The sequence below is a fragment of the Giraffa tippelskirchi genome, chromosome 1 (assembly GCF_054371585.1).
Source record: "Giraffa tippelskirchi isolate mGirTip1 chromosome 1, T2T-mGirTip1v1.2.pri, whole genome shotgun sequence".
NCBI classification, from domain to species: domain Eukaryota; kingdom Metazoa; phylum Chordata; class Mammalia; order Artiodactyla; family Giraffidae; genus Giraffa; species Giraffa tippelskirchi.
Window position 1 is genome coordinate 96,832,936 of NC_137275.1, and position 22,123 is coordinate 96,855,058.

Consider the following 22,123-nt stretch of genomic DNA (forward strand, 5'->3'; position numbering starts at 1 on the left):
ATATGCGACAGTATTGAACATATGATTTGTGCCACATACAATTTCAAATTGTGTACTTCAGTTATTTTTGATAGTTATAGCACCTGAATGAGGTAAATATTATAACTTGATTTTGTATTTGATGAGTCTCCCAGAGGTTAAGCAATTTGTCCAACTCACACAGTAAATGACCAGCAAGTGTAGTGGAGTCAAAATTGATCATTTTCTTTCACCACCAAATGGCCTATTGAAGTGAGACTCAACAGCCAGCTGGGATTAGAAGTAACTGAAGTGAAAACAATGTCCTAAACAGTTGAGACATAGCAAGAAGACGGCTCGTCCTCCACAATAGAGTGCTTCTCAGGAAGTTAGGTATCTCCACTAGCTCACCAAGAAAGAAGTGACTCTGACAGTCCAATGAGTATTTTTATCCTTAGAATCTACTGTCTTTCTCATTGCCTCCAGACAATCCTTCCTCTAAATACTATGGTAATTAGAGGACTGTCTCTTCATGGCTCAGGTCACTTGGGGCTTTATGCCACCAACAACTGTCAATAGTGAGGTCAGATGGGAAGAACTCTGAGTGGCTCAGGACTCCCCATGGTGTCCCTGACTTGAGAGTCTGCCTATTGATGGTGAGAGCTTTGTCTTTTTATTTCAGGATTCATTTCCTGGCGAAGGAAAAAGAGCTCAGCTCTGGGTTGTGCCCTGACATCTTCTATTCAGGTGTTGATCCTTAATCACACACTGAGATCTGTATCTCCTAGTATGTGAAATCTTGTTCTGGCTATACAGAAGCAAGTAGCAAAAGGAAATAGCAATTGAAAAGTTAACTATGATATCATGTGAGCCAGATATAAAATTTACAATCTTGAGTTTTCAAAAGGCTTTTCAAGACTTGTTTAAAATGTGTAGGGTTACTGAGAGAAAGTAGCAAAGACTCATAAACTTCTCAGATGTTAGGGGATAGAATTCTGTGCGTTGATACGATTATTGATAATGTGTGTTTTTGTTTGCCTGTGATGTCAAATATTTTATACTTAAGTAGTTCCAATTTCTTATCTTTTGTATAAATCAGATGTAATATTTGAGACTTTGCTACAGTGCTGAAACATTGATCCTTTGTTCTGATCAGTAATATGATATAATTTGCTTTAATTTAGAAAACTCAAACTCTTAAGCTCTGTATCTTCTGGAATACCTTTTTCTTGGAGAATGTATGTAATTAGGAGTAATGATAGAATTAGATTTGTTTATATTAGTCCCTTAAAGTGTTACTAAACATCAAATCAAAGTGACAGCTTCCTAGATGCTCCCCCCGCCCCCGCCGGCTAAATTTAATAGATATATAATCTTTGTATTACTGGAATTGTATTTTACATACAGTTCTTACGACTGAAGAATATCCTTTTGTTTTATCCTATTTCCTATTTTATTTTGGTTTTGGTTAAATCTATTTACAATTGGCATAAAATCCCTTTTTCTGTTCTCACTGTAAAAGAAAGGGAATATGAAAACTCAGTAAACCAAAGTACTACTGATTTTTCTGAAAGAAAAGAGACTTTGGTGGGGGTGAGAATGGGTTCACTCCATTCAACAAAGGTTTTTGGGAACTAATCAGTCCCTAAGTCTGTGGTTAGTTTATGTGCAACACAGACCATGGAGAAAGGATTGATATCTGGTATAATGAACAAAGCTCTAATGAGCTAATTGATTACTTTTTTCCAAGAAAAATTTGCCTCCCCCCCCAATTCCTTCGTTTAACTTGTATAAATTATTCTAGCTATGCTAATACTTCTTTATTACAGTTACTATATTGGTCACATAATCAGGGGCACAACAGTAAAATTTGTGTTATTTTTTTTATCAACCATATTCTCTAGTGTTTAAAATTTTGCAAACAAAGGAACAATAGAGTAAGCATGTTTGTCTTGGACAAGTTGGAGAACTTTTTTTTAAAATCACAAACTGATATGAATCGCAGCGATCTACAGTGTCTGAGTCCACATGCTTAAGGGCAAAGTGTATGAGGAAAGCAGGACCTTATCCTTCAGTGGACTAAAGGTGGAAATACTGATCTCACAGAAAAGATCATGCCCTTCTCAGCATGCATCTGGCCCTTTTCATTTTGCTTTCATCAGCTGGAGCTGTTCAGTGGTGCAAAGAAAACATTGTAAAATGCTTACAGCTTTTAGAAGTGCTTCTGAACTCTTCAAATAATGGTAAGAGTTGCAAATCTTATAGGAAGAGCCTATCATAGAAAAGCTTTATTCAGCTCCACAGGGGATGGTGAATGCCAGTTAGTGAGAGCTGCTCTAAAGTGAAATACTTATAAGAAGGGGATACTGAAGTGTGCTTTGTTGAAAAGCTTACAGGGAACAAATATGTGTTTCATTGCTCGTCTAAACCTAGTGTCTGTAAAGGGTGTCTGTGTCCGCCAGCAGAGGGAGAGTGAAATTTTGCAGATAGATAAAAGAACTTTCAACAGCCTAGCTTAGTTCTTTGGCAAAAATCCAATGCGCTGGGAATTCTCCAGCAAAATGGGTTGAACTTGGCAGATCTGCAAATGTGCATTTTTCTACTCAGAATAATCAGGCAAACATAAACTTCCAGAGGAACTAATTATCTTTTGTCTTTTTTACCTTAGAAAGAGGGTAATATTTGGAAGACAATTAACTGCCAAGAGATTTTAGAAGCAACATTTGAAAAATGTTGAAAGAAGAATCTATATTTAACCTTTTTCAAAATATTTTTAATACTCATTTGTGCTCTTTAAATAGTTTATCATAATTAGCAGTAGCCCAAGTCATATGGTTTCTAATTTGAGGACATTTATTATTTACTGTTTGCTGTTTTACCCAAAAATTCTATTTTATTATCATTTGTTTTTCTTGCTGTTTATTGCTTTAGTTTCATTGTTATGAAACCAATGCCATCATTTCTCTAAGTATGTATCTGTATGAAACAAATCCTGTTTACATGACAGAAAAACAAGTTATAAAAGAGTTGTTGTTGTTCAGTCACTCAGTCATGTCTGACTCTTTGTGACCCCATGGACTGCAGCTCGTCAGACTGCCCTGTCCTTCACCATCTCCTGGCGCTTGCTCAAACTCATGTCCATTGAATCGGTGATGTCATCCAACCATCTCATCCTCTGTCGTCCCCTTCTCCTCCTGCCTTCAATCTTTCCCAGCATCAGGGTCTTTTCCAATGAGTCAGTTCTTCGCATGAGGTGGCCAAAGTATTGGAGCTTAAGCTTCAGCATCAGGCCTTCCAATGAATATTCTCATTATAAAAGAATAGAAATGAGTTTACTCCAAAGAATATTTTCTAGAAAATGGTGGCATAATGAAAATGTGTTACATATATATATATAAATATAAATATTAACATATAGAATATACTTTATAGTATATATGTTTGTGTAAAAATATATGGGATGGGTGATGACATGGTCTTTCAGAACAAATTATTATAGCAATTTAAAGTAATTTGATACAAGTGTTTTAAATTCAATATACATATTTTAAGTGTTTTTTTTTTTAACAATACAGAGTTAAATCATACAAAACACTAGAGAGGACTGACTTATTTGAAATGTAAATCCTTGATTTTCACATTTTATAGAATTTTTAGTTACGGTTGGGATATTACAAAATATTTAATGTGGTTAAATTATAGGCATATTAAAAGAGAACATACATTTTTAAGAATGGACTGGTGGATGAAGAGTTTTTAAAATAAAATGAATAAATTTATGTATTCTGAGGTGAAAAGATGGCCAAGGTAAAAAAGATGAAAAATGAAAGAGAAAAAAAAGGTTTGTAATGCTATGCTTGAATCTATTGCTGTGCCTGGCCGCAGTAAATATCTGAAGGACACCAAACTGTTAATGGTGGCTGCCTTTGGTAAAGAAGACTCTGTCAGTGGACATGGAAGTTTTTATAGATTCTGTATAGTTTGGATCTTTTTTCAATGAGTGTTTATTAATACATATATATTCAAATATACACACACCTATATACATATATATATATATTTAAGGAAATATGTATATATTTTAAGAGGAATAACATTGTGGAAAGACTACTAGTCTTGACTTTGTTATTGAGTGTGTGACCATTAAAAAAGTAAATAGATTTGCTTATTTTGCTCTTATGATTATTATTATTATTTCCTCTTAATATTTTATGACTATTCAGAGAATCATGGATAAGGAAGAGAAGATTAAATTTTTTGTTGTTAAATAAGGTCACTGACAGGTAGAAAATATAGCAATTCTATTGAGATAATTAGGCTAAGAACTTTACAGTAAGTGTAGAGTTATGATGGTGTCAAGAGAGTAGCACTGAAAAAAAATTGTTTCTATTTGTAAATGTTACTCTGAAAGTAATGAAACTGGGGAGTCACAAAAACGTCATGTGATAGAGAAGATTATATGTGATAGAGTGACAAAATTCATTGTCTCACTAGCCATTGCTAGTGAGTGGGAAAATAATTTAATTAGCATTTAACTTTTTTCCCTCATAACATATGTAGAGTTTTGGTTTGGGTCCATCAGTTTCACTTACTATAAATCTACATTAAAATTCCATATGGTCTGATAATGAATACATCTGCTGCTGCTGCTGCTGCTGCTGCTAAGTCGCTTCAGTCGTGTCCGACTCTGTGAGACCCCATTGATGGAAGCCTACCAGGCTCCCCCGTCCCTGGGATTCTCCAGGCAAGAACACTGGAGTGGGTTGCCATTTCCTTCTCCAATGCATGAAAGTGAAAAGTGAAAGTGAAGTCACTCAGTCGTGTCCGACTCTTCGCGACCCAATGGACTGCAACCAGGCTCCTCCGTCCATGGGATTTTCCAGGCAAGAGTACTGGAGTGGGGTGCCATTGCCTTCTCCGAATGAATACATCTAGGAAAACATATTAGGGAAAAAATGTACTGGACTGAATATTCATTGAAGTCTCAAAGGTTTCTTCCAGATCTATACTTTTCTGGTGTAATAAGTCAATAAAGGGTTGGAACAAGATGCACTACATAGGCCCAGGTTACCTATGTAACAGTAAAAGAACTAATATTAGTTTGTAGTCAGAGTACTTTACGTAGTTGTTCGCATCTATTGTTGCTAGTTCTTGCCATTGTAACTATCCATATTATCTGATATCACTTGAATAGTGCCATTTAAATATTGTCTGAATAACAAATATTTATATAATATAAAATATTTGTATAAAATAATCAGTCATCAGCATTTCAGCATCTTTTTGCAATACAATTTTATAGCAAAATGAAGCTCATTGTAAAATCTTTTGACCAGTATAATTCCTTTCCTTTTGAGTAGGTAAAGTTATTATCATTCTCACTTTCTGAGCAAAGTAATTAAGATACTGAGAGAATAAGAGATTTGCTCAATATAACAAATCTTAATAAAAGTTTTTTAAAATGAATATGATCTCTGCCATTCTAAAAACAAACGAGGTAAAAAGAAGGGAAAGAAGAGATGGAGGGAATGAGAGAATTAGAGAGACTTCCCAGTGTATCGTATGAGTACTTTGTCAAGTCCAGATCTACCCCTTTTACATGGAATATTTTAATGCTGAAATTGATTTTAGCTTGTACTTTTAAATTATTTTTTCCTAAAACATTGCTTTTGATCAGGATTAATCTGAATAATACCTTTGGAAAAGTACACGCATATTCTTGAATTTTCCCAGTTAGATTATCAAATCTGTAATTAATTCCAACACCTTGAATTCTCTAAATGTTTCAGAACTCTCATATCCTTTATTCTCTTCATCTGTATTGTCCTCATCTGTAAACTTGTTAGACTTGTACAGATGTAGCAATTTTTATTTAGTAGCTTGAAAGCTCTGAGAAGTTGTAGTGTTTGGAGTTTGAAAAGAGATCCAAGTCTTATAAACATGGCACAGTTTTCTATGAAATTTAGATGTAATAACATCTTCAAGATATGTTTTCCGTATTTATGTTTTCTTATATTAGGGAACTTTTCACAGATACTATTCTGTGTTCTTTTCAATGGAAATGTTTTACTGCATAAATAGCTGACATCTTTATTACTTACCTGCTGCTAAGGACCTCAGGCACATCTTACTTTGAGGTAGATTCTTGTACTCATGTAGAAGTGGAAACCAAGGCTTAGCATGGCTGTATAACTTGTTTGGATAACATCAGTTGTGGCATAGCTAGGCTTCAAATCCACATCTGTCTCAAACATAAACATAATAATGAAATATCCATTTGTGTAACACTTATTATATCCAGTCATTGATAGAATTAACAGGATAAAATGAGATGTGACGGCATACGGTTTCTAACATGAACTACAATCTGATTCCACACTTGCTTACTGTTGCTTCTGTAACCTGAAGGGGGGAGACCCCAGCATATGTGTGTTCAGATTGAGAGGCAGTGGCGCCTGTTGTTTCCTAGAAGTTAGAGCTTATAAGGGTCTTACAGAGCAGTCTGTTATCTTTAACATTCAAATCCCTAACTCACAGTTGAAATGATGGTCTAGGAAGAACATAATATTTCTTCTGTTGGGGGCGATATCTGTTGAGGATACATGAAGGAACATGTGAATTTGAAGATGTGAATCCTATTTTTGGAAAGCTTAATGCAACACTGTATTAATGTTAATGGTAGTTACTGGGGCTTCTGAGGCTGATTCTCAGTGACTGCTAGTTTCTTCTGAATAGTTAAAGAAATTACATCTAGACTAAAGGTTGTGACTAAATTTAGTGTCTTTTCCCAAGATAATAAGACTATGACTTCTAGTGAATTGAATTGAGCTACAAAAATTAGATTTTGATTTCTTCTCTAGTTATTATTGCTCTTTCTATTTCCTGGTTTGTTTTCTAGAGAAAGCTCTTTCAGAGCAGGAGTCTTGTCTATTTTCTTAATCTCAGGATTCTCAGTGCCTTGGAGCTCATGATGGAGCTTGGTAATCATATTGGGGTAAACAAACGGCAAATGGCAAACTAGATTTAAAGAAATCTTTGCCAATAACAGATTTGACAGGAAAATTAGACTCCAAACAGATTTTTCTTAAAAGAATAAGTTAAAATTGTCAAAGCAGAATATAGGATGGGGTTTATCTTGAATAATAATTTTGAGTTTTAAACTGATAACAATATAGTATAAGTTATTTTTTAGTTTGTGTTAGGTTTTGGTCTTGCATTTGCTTTCATGATGTAGGCTTTGCAGTTTTGCTTCTGGGCACATAACTTTGCTTAGTATAATTACTAAGTCTAAGTTACTTAGTATAACATAATGTAACATTTGCCTGTGTATATCCTTAGTTGCTCAATCTGTGTCTGACTCTCTGAGACCCCACGGACTGTAGCCTCTCAGGCTTCTCTGTCCATGTGGATTCTCCAGGCAAGAATACTGGAGTGGGTTGTCATGCCCTCCTCCAGGGGATCTTCCCAACTGAGGGACTGAACCCAGATCTCCTGCATTGCAGGTGGATTCTTTACGGTCTGAGCCACCAGGAAAGCCCAAACATTTGCCTATTAGCACAGAATTTTGTACCCAGGCCATCAAAATTAGCATATGGAAATTTTTTCCTTTCATGTATACTTTTTAGTGTTTTTAATTAATATTTAGCTTCTGCATTGAGAAAAACTGATGTATGACTTTCATTAAGATAAAAAGTTGTTCAACTATCCAATAAATATATTTGTTTTAGAGATCAAACGACACTTTTGGTTTGTGGATTCTAAATGTTACAATTCCGGAATTAATAAACCAAACACATGAATCTGTGGAATTTTTGTGTTCCAGTGTGACTTGATGAGGAAATGAGCTAATATTAAGATCTAATAGTTTATGGACATAGGTAATAAAAATCTGCCTTTGATTTCGTTATTGAAGGTTAATGCACTAAACGTACTATTGCATATTTACCACTGAGCAGGACTCTGAACCTCGGTAATGGAAAATTTGAAAAGTGGGGTCATTTATTGAAATCGTCTTTGATGCACATTATAATTCTATTTAAAACTATAGTTATGAAGCAGAGGAAATTCATCTATAAAGACTTTATGAATAACCAATGCATAAATTAAAATTTCTACCTTTAATCTATTAAGTATACAAGTATTTCAATGAAATATATGTAGTCTATGTATATTTTATGGGAATTTGGATAGTAATGAGAGTAAAAGTATCAACTTTCTGCTAAGACTGTACTCTCTGTATAGTCTTACGGTACAGAGAGAACTGTAATGGTCAAGGTTGTGTCACTTTCATATCTCCCATTCCTAGCACCTGGTCTGACACATTAAAAAGGTAATAAACTAAAATCTCAATACTCATTTGTCAGATAAGTGAATAAATGAGTATATATGAGAATATCTTCAACCACTGTAATAGCATCAGGATTTCCATTCAGTATATTTTAATGAATAATTCAATGATCAAATTACATATTTCCTTACTATATATTAATATAAAGTAATGTTATAGCACTTTAGTGGAATTAAGATGACTTAAACAGGGCTCTGCTTTAAAGGAACTTACAATCATAAAGGAAATATACAGGAACAATTTAAATTCCAATTCCATAAGTGCTATGGGAGCAGAGAAGAGGGAACCCTTGAGTGAAGGACAGTGGATATTTCAGAGGAAAAGAAAAGCATTTGCAAAGGCACAGGAGTATGAAGAAAATGCCAGTTCTAGAATAGCAAGTGATTCAGAATAGCGAGTCCTTGGGGCTGTGTCCGAGGTAAGTTTGAGTATAGGACCCAAGAGTCACACAACTGCTTTCAGCTACCATCTTTCTGCTGCAGCACCAAACAGAACTCCCAAAAGTCTCTTTATTGACAGCTCTCTTGGATATAAACTCACTTCCCATAACATTTAACATCCAGGTCAGTTCTATAAGCTTTTGATGTTCCTGACTTCTAATGTTATTTCTCATTCTCCTATTTTAGATTTTGCTTCATGACTTTAGATATAATGCATCCTATGCCCTACCACCAATGCTGCCATGAGTGGCACTCCTGCTGTTGGTACTAACTGTAGGAGGTAAAATTATAAAAAAGATGAGCTTAGATCACAGGGGACCTGTTTTCCATGTTGAGGGTCTGGTGAGAAAGAGGTAGCATTAGCAATAAACTTCAGCTGTTTGCTTGTTATGATGCATCATAAGATGACATAGATCTCAGTGAATCCATCATAGTTTTGTATTGAATCCTTACTTTGTAGGATCAGGAACTAAGTCCGTTAGTACATTAAGAATAAATCTCTTAGGGGTGAATTTCATGTTAACTGAACTCACAGAATGTGATATCTAAAATAGGATTCCACTATATTGTTACAGCTTTGGAATAGTGCCAACATAAGTTTGATATTCTAACTTTATAAGCAAATGAAATTATATGGGTGTCAAATATTTACAGAAGATTTTTACATAAGCGTGAGACTAGAGGAAGAGGAAGATACTTACTTATATAATTTAATTGTCAGTGGCATTAGCCTAGTATCCCAAGACGCCATCAGCATAAAAAGGGTTACATGGCTAGCAGGGTAGGGATGCAGGTGGCCTGGGGTCCAGACATCACTTCTCTTGCTTGGACTGGCACTGTCCACACGTTTCTTTGACTCTGCTTTACCTCTGAGGCCGCTGTTGCCCAGACCCTCCTCTGGTCAGAGCATTCTCCTGATTAGCAGTGTATTCAGGAGATAAATAGGTTTTATTTCATGGGCCATCTTCGACTGATTGGAAGTTGCTGCCTGGAGCTGTCTTGAGAAGGACTTGGAGACTCAGACAAGCTTAGAGGACTAGAGTGGCTGGAAGATTGTGATTGAAGAATGCTCTGGGCTCCAGGACGGGAGGGTAGAGATAATTCACTATATTTTCTTTCTCTGCATGAACAATTCATATTATGTACTAGTACCTGAAAGAGCATAAGCAGAAAGGTGACTTAATCAGATTTTCCTTTAAGGAGGAGCCAAGATAACCAAGTTGCCTGCCCAGTTTTGATGTACCCAGTATCACTGAGGGTAAGGTACTTGGGAATAGCCAAGGGAAATCACAGAAACATCTAACCTTGGAGACTGGTTTTCTATAGTTGCCTTCATCATGATGGCATTTGTTGTCCAAGTGAATACTATTTTTCCTGTATGAAGAATAAGGAAAAACATATTAAAAAATATTGGCTTTGTTGAGCAAAGCTGAGGGCCTTTTTATAATCAGCACTCCTCAGTTTAGTGGAAAATTCTTGCTTGATTCTGAGTAATGGTTAACTGAAAGACAAGTCCATCATACTTTATGGTCTAAATCTACTGGTGCCTTTTAATTTGAACACTACTTAGTGTTATTCAGACCATTCCACTAAGTGCTTTTAATGAGCACTCCCTCACTTCCATGTCCACATCTGAGGATTTATAGTTTTGTTTGTTGCTCTATTTTATTAGTAAGTGGAGTCAGTTTGATAAAGCACTACTTAATTGATAAAGAGGGTCGTTTTCATCAGTTTTGCTGTAGGTAGAATTAGGCAATCCCTGACTGTAGCATGAGCTGAGTGCACATCTCACTAACAAGGTTGAGACTCTTTCTTGAGCATCATTTTTGTTTCCCAGACATAAACTTTTTAATGACTGGAGTCTCATTTGTCCGTTAAAGAGTATTTTTAAAATGTTGTTTATTAGGCACCTGGCTTAGGGATATAATTTATTGTAAGACATGGTTGTTTTTGCAGGTAACTACAAACTAGTAGACTTGGGCCTTTTATGATCCAGAACTGTTTTGTTTTGTTTTTTTAGTTGATGAGCCAGACATCATAATTGATGCTTTTTTTTCCAAAATATTTTTATTTGTTTTTGACTGCACTGGGTCTTCGTTGGTGTGTGGGCTTTTCTCTAGTTGCTGCGTGCAGGGGCTACTCTTCATTGTGGCACACAGGCATTTCATTGCTGTGGCTTTTGCGTGGGTTGTAGGGCACGTGGACTTCACAGGCTCAATAGAATAGTTGTGGTACACAGGCCTAGTTGCTTCGCAGCATGTGGGATCTTCCTGGTTCAGGGATCAAACCCATGTCTCCTGCATTGGCAGACAAATTCTTTACCACTCAGCCACCAGAAAAGGGAAGCCCTAATTGATGCTTTTTGTGTGCTAGACACATAGAAGATACTAGAAGGTATACTAGCATCTTCCATTCCTCTGCTGATAGACAGTTAGGTTGTCTCCATGTCTTGGCTATTGTAAATAGTGCAGCTATGACAGTAGGGATACATGTATCTTTTCAAATTAGTTTTGTCTGGTATATGCATGGAAGTGGGATTGCTGGATCATATGGCAACTCTATTTTTAGTTTTTTGGGAAACCTCCATACTGTTTTCCATAGTTGCTGCACCAACTTATATTCCTACCCGTAGTGTAGGAGGGTTCCCTTTTCTTCTCACTCTCTTCAATATTTGTTATTTGTAGACTTTGTAATGATGGCCATTCTGACTAGTGTGAGGTGATACCACATTGTGGTTTTTTTTTTTAATTAAATTAAAAAAATTTTTATTTTTAGCTTTAAACTCCTTATTTTGTATTGGGGTATAGCCAATTAACAGTGTTGTGGTAGTTTTAGGTGAACAGTGAAGGGACTCAGACATGCATATACATGTATCTATTCTCCCCCAAACTCTGCTTCCATCCAGGCTGGCACAGAGTTCCATCTGCTATACAATAGGTATTTTTTGTTTATTCATTTTTAGTATAGCAGTGTGTACATGGCCTGATTTGCATTTCTCTAATAATTATTGATATTGAGCATTTTTTCATGTGAGAAGCATCTTTTGTATTAAATGAATTTGTAGATGACAGTGAAAATTTATAGCAGCTATATGAAAATGTAGTTTATACTTCCATTAACTTTAGTTTTATTTCTTTATCACAGATGTTTTTCTTTATAGGTATTAACTATGCTTTTAAAAAACATGATATTTTAAATAGAAACTTAACATGAGAAGTCATTAATTGTCATTAATGTTGATTGAAATCCAACCTTTCAGGTGAGGAAATAAAACAATTAGTTTATTTCATGAAAGCCAATAGAGGATAATTAATGTAACTAATTTGGATATATATTACATTATTTTTAATTTTCCTAAATCCTAAGAATTTGAGATGCATAGAGCTTTTAAGTCTCTTTATTTTTCCTAAGACAAATGGAATAAGTGCATTATTTTTGCTAGATAGCAAGCAGAAAACTCATAAGCCAGCATTTTGCTCATACTTCTGTAATAGGAAATAACCTTTTATCTGCTTTAGTCATATTAAGTGTCTTGCTAATGCTTGAGAATGTAAGTGCAGCCAAACTAAAGTTCTAGTTGGGAAATGAGAAAAGTGAATTTTAATTGCATTAAAATGTCTGCCATCAATGAAAATTGAACATCTTAATGAAAAAATTATTTTGTCTAGAAAACAATAAATATAGTTTTAATTAATGAATCTGTCAATCTGCTTATAGTATTTTCTCATGCAGATATTAATAAAATTTATTATATAGTAGAATAATAATAATATTATAGGATTTTAAGTCTCCTAGAAAAGACCCTTATAGATCATTCAGCCCAGTCTTCTTATTTTAAGTGCAATAGAAGTGAAGGTTCTCTACTGGCTAGTTAGTGGCAATGCTAGGTTTAGAACTCACATCTCCCATCTCTAGTCTCAGACTGTTGTTCCTCACTCAATGCTACTCTGATTATGGTATATAATATTGATTAAACCTTTTATATGACACAAAATCAGTCTGCATTTCTAATGTTGAGGAGATTCAACTCACTTTTCTTTCCTCGAATATTTGTAAAATACATTATGTATTGGCAACAACTTCTGAGATGGTGTCAGATGAGAGACATGATCTCATGACATTTGAGTCAGAAATGTCAATGTATACATACACCTTCCCACACTCAAACAAAATGTGTTCCCTATGGAAAAGCAATTAGCTAAAAAATGATACATGTTTCGAAGATATTACACACATATCAGAGGATATAGAATGTACCACTAAAGAAACAAGATTTGTTTTTTTATTAAGAGCTATGCTTTTAAAATCTGAACAAAATAAAGCAATCTCAATGAGTTTTGATTAAGACATGCATTATTTTCAGTTATGAACAGTAATTTCAGCTTGAATATTTTATATTCTCTTGGAATTTTGAAGGATTTACCATGTTGGTTATAAATAATGTGCAGACTGGCACAGAGAAGACATTTATTGCTTACCTTCTTCATAGATACAGTGGGTATAGACTTTGATAATCCCATCAAAGATGGTCTGTTCTTTTTTATTTAATTGAATCGTCATGTTTACTTTGTAGACTTACTTTAATTCTGGCTATGCCTTATTGCACACATATGTACTTAAGGTTAAAGAATTTTCTTTCTACCTTCTCTTGCTTTCTGTTCAATGTTGCTTTAAATGCCAAATATAAAATTGTTAAATTTTGCATTTAACATCCAACCTTAAATCAAAACTTTGGCTTGGATAGCTCAGGAATTTCTGGTTAAGAAATATTCAGGCAATCTTATTTATTTAAATACATCACATTATCAGAGTGCTTTTAATGGTGATTAGCCCAAATGAATAATTCTAAGTATTGCCTTCTTATGGAAAATTTTCTGCTTTAAGTTTCCTTTTTTTTTTTTTTTAAGTATTTATTTATTTGGCTACACCAGGTCTTAGTTGCAGCATGTGGGATCCAGTTCCCTGACGAAGGATTGAACCTGGGCCCCCTGCATTAGGAGCACAGAGTCCTAGCCACTGGGCCACCAAGGGAGTTCCCTGCTTTAAGTTTCTTTTCTTTTTATAGTCACTATCATATGCTCTGATTCAGAGTTAAGTAAGGTACCTTGAGAAATATGAGATACCATTTCTCTCTAATTTTTATTAGATTTTTAAGAGTGACTTTAAATACAATTTCACATTTTTACATTTCTATTTGTTCCTGTGTTTAAATGTTTGTGGCCATGGCAACTAACAAGAATTTATTACTTGTTTCTTGTAAAATGTCAAACAGCATGATCTCCTATATATAGTGCTTAGAATGCACAGCAATTCAGCTCTGGGCCTTTTGTCCTTGTATATATCTGCCTGGGAACTATTATCTGACACACAGCAGAGGGAATAGAAGTCTGGTCTGGAAGCTGGAAGACTGGGATGCTAGTTCTAGCTGCAGTGCTGTTTAATATTGTGGCCTTAAACACCTGACCCACATGTTTGGGCCTCGGTTTCCTGAATTGTTAAATAAAGGTGTAGGACTGGATGATGGAAGAATGCGCAGGGCAAGCCATGTGGGAAGGGGAGACATCTCACTGTTCACCAACCCAGAGGAAGCTCTCTAAACCCCCTATTTTGGGGATGTTTTTGGAACTTCATCATGTAGTATGATTCTTCATGAACTCCCATTTTCAGCCCCTCTCCCTTCTCTGGAGAATGGGGGATGGTGGAGCTGAAAATAACAAGCTTCTAAACAAGGCTTGGTGTTTCTGGTGATCAGCCCCCATCTGGGATCCTACTGAGACTCACCTCTTTAGAGCAAAAGGCACTCCTGTCTCACAGGGAAATGCCAACTAGTGTCAGAAACTGGGGTCAAAGATCAAAGATTAGAACAGAAAGATTATCTTCTTCAGTTCTTGTTATTTACATGGATTTTAGGCTCTCTGTGCCAGGAACCAGTGAGAGACCAATATATATATATATTTTCTATTATCTTACCACACCGAAGTGCCTATTGATTAAAGTGTGTTTTGCTTAGGAATTCTTGAGATCGTAGCAAAAACTGCTCAGTCTAGTATGATAGATTCAGAGATGGGGTGAATCACTTATTTTGAGCAAAGGTTTTTTTTTTTTTTTTTTTAAATTATTTATTTATTTGACTGCACCAGGTATTCGTTGAAGCATATGGGATCTAGTTCCCTGACCAGGGATTGAACCCAGGGCCCCTGCATTGGGAGCACAGAGTCTTAGCCACTGGACCACCAGGGAAGTCCCTATTTTGAGCAAAGGTTTTATAAAAAGATTACTTAAAGTTTCAAAAAGGTCTTGAAGTTTAATGTTGACTTAATACATTAATCAGTTCAGACAGCTCAATATCAATGTTGCATTTTAGTTAAGTATGGCCAAACTCTGAAAAAACAGCTGTAATTAAAAATGACTGTCTAATACTTATTGTCACTGACATCAGCCTAGCAAAACTCAGGATACAGAAGCACAGGGAACTTATTTTAGGTTGTTTCTCTTTTTTCTAGTATTATAAAAGATAACTTGTTTTTAATGTTCCTTTTAAAAAAACTTACATAATGCTAAGATGATTTTTCTAACTTCAAAGAAAATAATACCTTGAATTTGTTGTTAGAAAAGCATAGATTTAAATGACATCACCAGATAAGTATTAATAGTTTCAAAATGGAGGTCTGGTTTTTCATTAACCACTATATTCTATTGGACTTATTATTCTATTTTTGGCATTTTTGTATTTTGAAATATAATAGTGCTAGAGTCAAAGCCAATCCCACTTAACACATTAATACTAGAGATTAGAGAAATGAAATTTATTTATATCCCAATAATTTAAATAATTCCTGTAGAAGATAATAATGAAGACTTTTTAAGAATGTCTTTAATGTTGTTGCTTCTTTGCCTTTCCAAATAAAATGCTAAAGCAGTTGCTCTGGTAGAGAGTGTTGTATGTTGTGGGTACTTAAACTGCTAACTAAAATATTAAACTCTGTAGTATGGAACTCTATAGTATAGTTTTGGAAGCTGATTATTAAGCTAATTGTTGCCATTTTGTTTTAAATGAGTGTTGGGCCAATAAAATGCTAACAAATAGTAAGCTCAAGTTGTAGATGAAGTTGGGGGAAAATAACATGAACTAGATATTTTTTAAAATAAAAAAGACTTTTGCAAATATGAATTAGCTATTAAGTAAAAAAAGTCATGACTGCTCTAAAATTAGAATGTTTATTTTAAATACTCCTAAGGGCCAAGTGCTGAGATTGGAACAAAATGGGAACCAAAATATTAATATTAAGTCATCTCTTGAGTAAAGTTGTAAAAAAAAAAAAAAAGAATTGGTCACTTTTTCTATGTTGTTAAGACATTTAAGATATTGAAATAGAGAGGAATGAGGATTTGGAAAGGAATACAATGCAACGCCCAAATTCTTGGAATTTGATTCAAACCAAAAGGAAATGATCTCTGAAATTTAGCACAGATTTAAAAATAATGACTCTTCCAGTTGTGATGCACTTTAGTCACACCTCTGTTTTAATGACCTCAAAGGTACTTCTATAAGTCTTGGTGTGAAAAACTGAGATGCTATGTAAAAATGTTTTTTCCTACATAGTTAATTTATTTTTAAAAAATCTTTTTTTTCCAGTTTATTGAGAAATAATTGACATACATCACTGTGTAAGTTTAAGTGATGTATGATGGTTTGATTTACATACAATGCAAAATGATTACTACAATAGGTTCAACTAACCTCTATCTCCTCATATAGATACAATAAAAAGAGAATAAAGAAAAAAGGGAAAAATTTTTCTCATGATAAGACCTCTTAAAATTTGCTTTCTTAACAATTTTCCTATGTATAGCATATAGCAGTGTTAGCTCTAATCATCATTGTGCATTATATCCTTGTGCTTATTTATCTTACGACTGGAAGTTTGTACCTTTGATCAACTTCCTCCAATTTTCCCTCACTGCACCCTACATGTCTGGTATTCAGAAGTCTGATCTCCTTTCCTGTGAGGTATTTTTTTTTTTTTAATTCCACATGTTAGTGAGATCATACAGTATTATCTTTCTCTGTCTGATTTATTTCACTTATCATAATGCCTTCACGGTCCATGTTGTAGTAAATTCTTATTTTCTTTATGGTTGAATGATATTCCATTGTATTTATTTGTGCTACAGTTTCTTTATTCATTCACATTGATGGATGCTTAGCGTATTTCCATATCTTGGCTATTGAAAATAATGCTGCAGTAAACAAAGGGGTGCAGATATCTTTTAGAGTTAATGTTGTTGTTTATTTTGAATATATTCTCAGAAGTGGAATTGCTGAATCGTATGGTAGTTCTGTTTTCTACAATGGCTGCACCAGTTTTCAACAATAGTGTGCAGTGTTTTCCCTTTTCTCTACATCCATGCCAGCATTTGTTATCTTTTATTTTTCTGATGATGTCCATTCTAACAGGTGTGAGATGATATCTCATAATGGTTTCCATTTTTATAAAAATGATTTGTAAATTAATTAAAAAGTATATACTGATATTTTAAAGCTATGAGCTCCTTAGATTTCTTGAAACATCTCCAGAAAATTCAAGTAGTATCCATGGATGACACTTAGTCTTAGATGACTAGTGCATAATATGAATAATGATTGTTGAGAAAAGAGCTTTTTAAAAGCTGATTTACTATTTTATTATGACTCCAAATTAAAAATGATCATATATTTAATAATAAGGGAATTGTTTAATAAATTATGGTTTATCTTTATCCATGAAATGGAATATTATGCATCCATTCTTAAAGTATCTTTTAGAAGAAAAGTTAATGACATAAAAATGCTCATGATTTATTAATTTTAAAATTCAGGATGAAAAAAATGCATCCAATATGCCCTCAACTATATTATTCATATGCAAAGAAACATACAAAAGAAATATATATGTAAGCAGTGGTTTTATTGGATACTTATCATTTTTCTTCAACTTTTTAATTTCAAATTTTTCTTAGAATGAACACATTATCTTTTTAAATTGCAAACTGCATTTTTTAAAGCTTATTTATTCCAAGTCTTATTTCAAGCCACAGTGGTGAAATAATCATTATCAATAGTATATGTTAAAAGCTGGGTTTTTTTCTGAAATGTTTTGGGGGAAAGACAGCAATGAATGAAAAAATACCTTTGTTAGCATGAAACTGGGATCAACTGCTTCAGTTCACCTCTCAGATTAGCAGTCATGATCTTTGAAGATTAACATTCATCTGTTTTCTATCTGCCATGGTAAATTATATGACATTTTTTCATTAATACAGAAAATATATCTGCCTAATGTAGGTTCCATTGCGTATATGAATTATGTTCTGAAAGAAAAATTGCACATGGTTGGAAGAAAATAATAGCTTAATTCTGGCAAATCTCGCCAAGATGAACTTGGCATAGTTCTCCTAATACAAATGATAGTGATAGTAAGTAATTCAAAGAAATTCTTGATTAATAAAATCTGATGGTGCAAGTAAACATTTTAGGGTTTTATTACCTGAGTATAATAAACTTGGAAGAACTTTGAGAGGTTATTCAGAAGAGTTAGCTGGTACAGAATATAAAATTAAAGTTGTAGAGCATGAAATAAGTTTCTTTCCCGGGCTTCTCTGGTAATCAACACATTTATCTACTGTTGACTATAATTATGATAGTTACAGGAGAAAATTTATAGTGATCATGAAAAGAAAATACAGTGATACTTTGCTTTTAATAGGATAGTTGCAACTAAAGTCAGCCATTAGTTTGTGTTCTGGACTCCTGCGCAACAATTTCAGAAATAACTTCTTTGAACCTTTTCTGTCAATCAACAGTGTGTCTTTCCTGTGGTCACACATCAGAATCATTAAGAAAGTCCAGAGACTTGGATTCTATGCCTAGAGAACCTGATTCAGTAGATTTCAGTAGGATCAGAGTGACTATATTTAAACAAAACAAAACAGAAAATCTCCTCTAGTTATTTTGAAGTGTAGCCTAGATCAGGAATGACTGGGCTGTATGTGCAAATCATTGAGAATATGAAGAAATAAGACGTCCCTCCGTCCTCAAAATTGCTTACTCTCTGAAAGAGTTCAGAGTCTACTCTTTAAAATAGGTAAATACTTATTTTTTCTAATAGAAAATATGTCTTTCTTTCATGAGCACTCATCCCACATATTGATAGTTTTTATGTCTATTGTCTAAGGTTCTACTGTGCCAGGAATACAGTGACAAAGAACAGGTTGATTGATTCAACTATGTCAGAATAAATTGTCAAAGATCTGAAATGGGCAGAAGAGATTTCTGGGTGTCTGTTCAGTGAAGTGATAGGTGTTATCAAGCAGACCTTCCTAGAATTATCTGATTTTGTAAGGCTTTGCATATTTAAGTCTCTTTCCAGGCCATTTTATAACTTTGTAGAAGTAGGAGTTAATTTGTAGAAAACTGATAGGAATGCAAATGATTCTTTTCCTTAGAAATGCTAATAGACTTTGTCCAGTTTGAATATGATTAATTTCTGTTTTATATAAAAGATAATCCAAAACATAGTGTTTTTTGTGTCAAATAGGATAGTAACCAGTTTTGTATATACTAGCCAATTATCTCAGCCTTTAGTGTACATACTGATCCATGTGTAAGTCTATTCTTCAGATTCTCCTTTGAACCAGTTTTATTGATCTTGTCATTAATTAGATACATAAAATCTTTGACATGTATCATCAAATATTTGAATGATAGTTATGATTTTACCTTTTCAAAAATGATGCTTTCTCAACTGTTAATCCTTGCATGACTTAAATTTGCCTTTGGAAAGGATTTCCTATCAGAAATATTTCCATACCTGCTGCTCTTCCAAGTGGTGGCTGTTTTCTCACTTATCACTGCTTGGGACTGGAGTTGGAGATAGTGTATATCCCTTTCTTGCCCATCATGCTTCTTTCGTAAGCTGAGATGAGTCTGTCTCTGATATCACACAGAAAAAAATTCTCAAAATCATCTACCTTGTCATTTTCTAAAAATCTATTCTGGCCGATTTATTGACAAAAAAATCAAGCATTCTGCAGATTTTAATTACATCATAATCATTCTTACATCTTTTGCTAGGGTATAGTCATAAACCCCGTTGTATTCATTGGAGAAATTTCCTTGCTCCCATGGCAATAGGCAAAATATGTCAAAGCTATATGTAAGTTGTAATTATTTCTTTGACCTGTTGTGTGGAGACATGACTTTGCTTTTGAAACAATTCAAAGATCCTCTCTTGCTTTCCAGACCAGTAAACTTTCTCATACCAAGCGATCAGAGCCATTATAAGGCTATCTCTAGATATTTTTCATGTTTAATTAAGAAAGTCTCTGCTGTGCTATTAGCCTATAAAATGTATAAGCATTTTCTGATTTTCTAATTGTCTTATTGGTTCATTTTTATCTTAAAAAATAAAATAAATTAATATGTACACTTTTGGAAATATCAGGAAAAATTTTGCTGAAGAATAGACTCACCTGTGACAATATGTTTAAATTTTGAAATCATAAGTATAGCTGCATTTTTAAGTAGTGCAAATATAGAGAAAATAATAATACACTGGAATTCAGAATAAAACAGTTGCTGTGTTTTTTTTGAACTAGCTTTTGCAATAATTATAATTGATAGGAGAAAGTGTCTTTTATTTTCCTAAGCTGATGAAATTAGGAAATGTTTTAAATAGGAAAAGAATATATTCTCAAGTCATTAGCACTTACAATAGAAAACACAAATGACACTATGAGATATTTCCATTATCAATCATAAAAATGTGCGTTTTTCTTAAAACATCTAAGGTAGAATATTTTGGAATAGTAACTGTTACAGACTGAATTGTGTCCTCTCAAAATTCATATGTTGAAGTTCTAAGCTCTAGTACTCCAGACTATATTTAGAGATAGATCTTTAAAGAGATAATTAAAATGAGATCATTAGAGTGGTCCTAGTCCAATAGGACTTTTGTCTTTGTAAGAAGAGATTAGGACACAGACACATCCAGAGTGAAAACCATTTGAAAATCCAGGGAGAAGATAGCCATCTATAAGCCAACGAGAGAGGCTTCAGAGAAAACCAATCCTGACTACACTTTATTTTGGACTTCTGACCTCCACAATTGTCAGGAAATATTTTTTCGTGTCTAAGCCACCCAATCTTAAGTTTGTTTTTTTTTTTTTCATTGAGTTCAAGATAGTATGAGGAGCCATGTGTATTTAAGTTTGTAAGTAGGTTGATTTGTGCTTACCAGTCAACATTTATTTGGCTCATACTTTGGTCAAAGTTAACTTCTGTATTTAGGAAGTCCTTGATTTATACTGCTATATACCTCATCATTTAAAGATGATCCTACTAGTCTTCTTTAGACATATATCTATTCTAAAAAGAGTTTGCTATGATGAAAACAAATTGTTTTTAGGATTATGAAAAAAATAAAGAAGCGAGGAGAGCTTTGTGGAAGGGACGTTCCTGACCTAGTAGCCTTGCTGTGACAAATACTTAGCCTGTTCTTTGGATTCAGCCTGTAACTGTTCATATGCAGCCAATGCATTAATCTTTCTTTTGTTTCTGTCATGATCAACCTAGGCACTAGCCAGCTGGCCAAGCTGATTTCCCCCTTACCAATCTTTGATTTCTTTACCTCAATAACTCTCTCTAGGTGAATGCAGATAAATGAGTTTGGATTACAATGAGCCATTGTTCTTGTATCCCGACGCAGGCTCTCACCGGAACCATCTGATCCACAGATTAAACCTTGATTCTCTGATGACCACAGGTCTAGTGATATCCTTCCATAGGATGAGGACTGGCACAGTGGCCTGTTCTCTCTTGTTACCAGAAAGTAGAGGCTTATATAGATGTTGGAAGAATTCTCCTAGACCCAGTTATGATGAGTTGTTACCCAGTGAAGAGAACGTGATAGAGTTTCTGACTCATGAAGTGCAATCTCTAAGTGACTCTCTTGCCACTAGCAGAATAATGCATTTTTTACTTCCAGACCTATAAAATGGAGCTGGTGAATAAGATGGCACTGAGAGGGTAGGTAGAGGAATAGAATATTTGGTGGTGGAAGTTCTTATCAGGATGGCAGCTTACCTCGTACAGTCATTTTCCTGGTTATTGAAAATATTCAGCTGTTGTTTAGGGTGTTACCTATGAATACCAACCAGGGTATGAGGGGCAGAGAGAGAAGGTGAGATTGGACTGTATATGGGGAAAAAAGTGAGATGTAAGACTGAGGCTCAAATTGATAAAGGACAACAGGCAGGAATAGCAGGTGGGGTTGCCTTTGACAAGTGTAAAATGTCTTAGTGGGGAAACTATATTAAGCAAGGATTGAGAATAACTGCC

At 34.3% G+C, this 22,123-nt stretch overlaps 1 long non-coding RNA gene across 1 annotated transcript; it reads left to right on the top strand.

Annotated features, from left to right (window-relative positions):
- The first annotated feature begins 12,361 nt into the window (after positions 1–12,361).
- On the top strand, positions 12,362–16,070 carry LOC145504187 (uncharacterized). The gene is made up of 2 exons (XR_014052142.1): positions 12,362–14,837; positions 15,006–16,070. It is a non-coding gene; the product is annotated as an uncharacterized LOC145504187 (long non-coding RNA).
- The last annotated feature ends 6,053 nt before the right edge of the window (positions 16,071–22,123 follow it).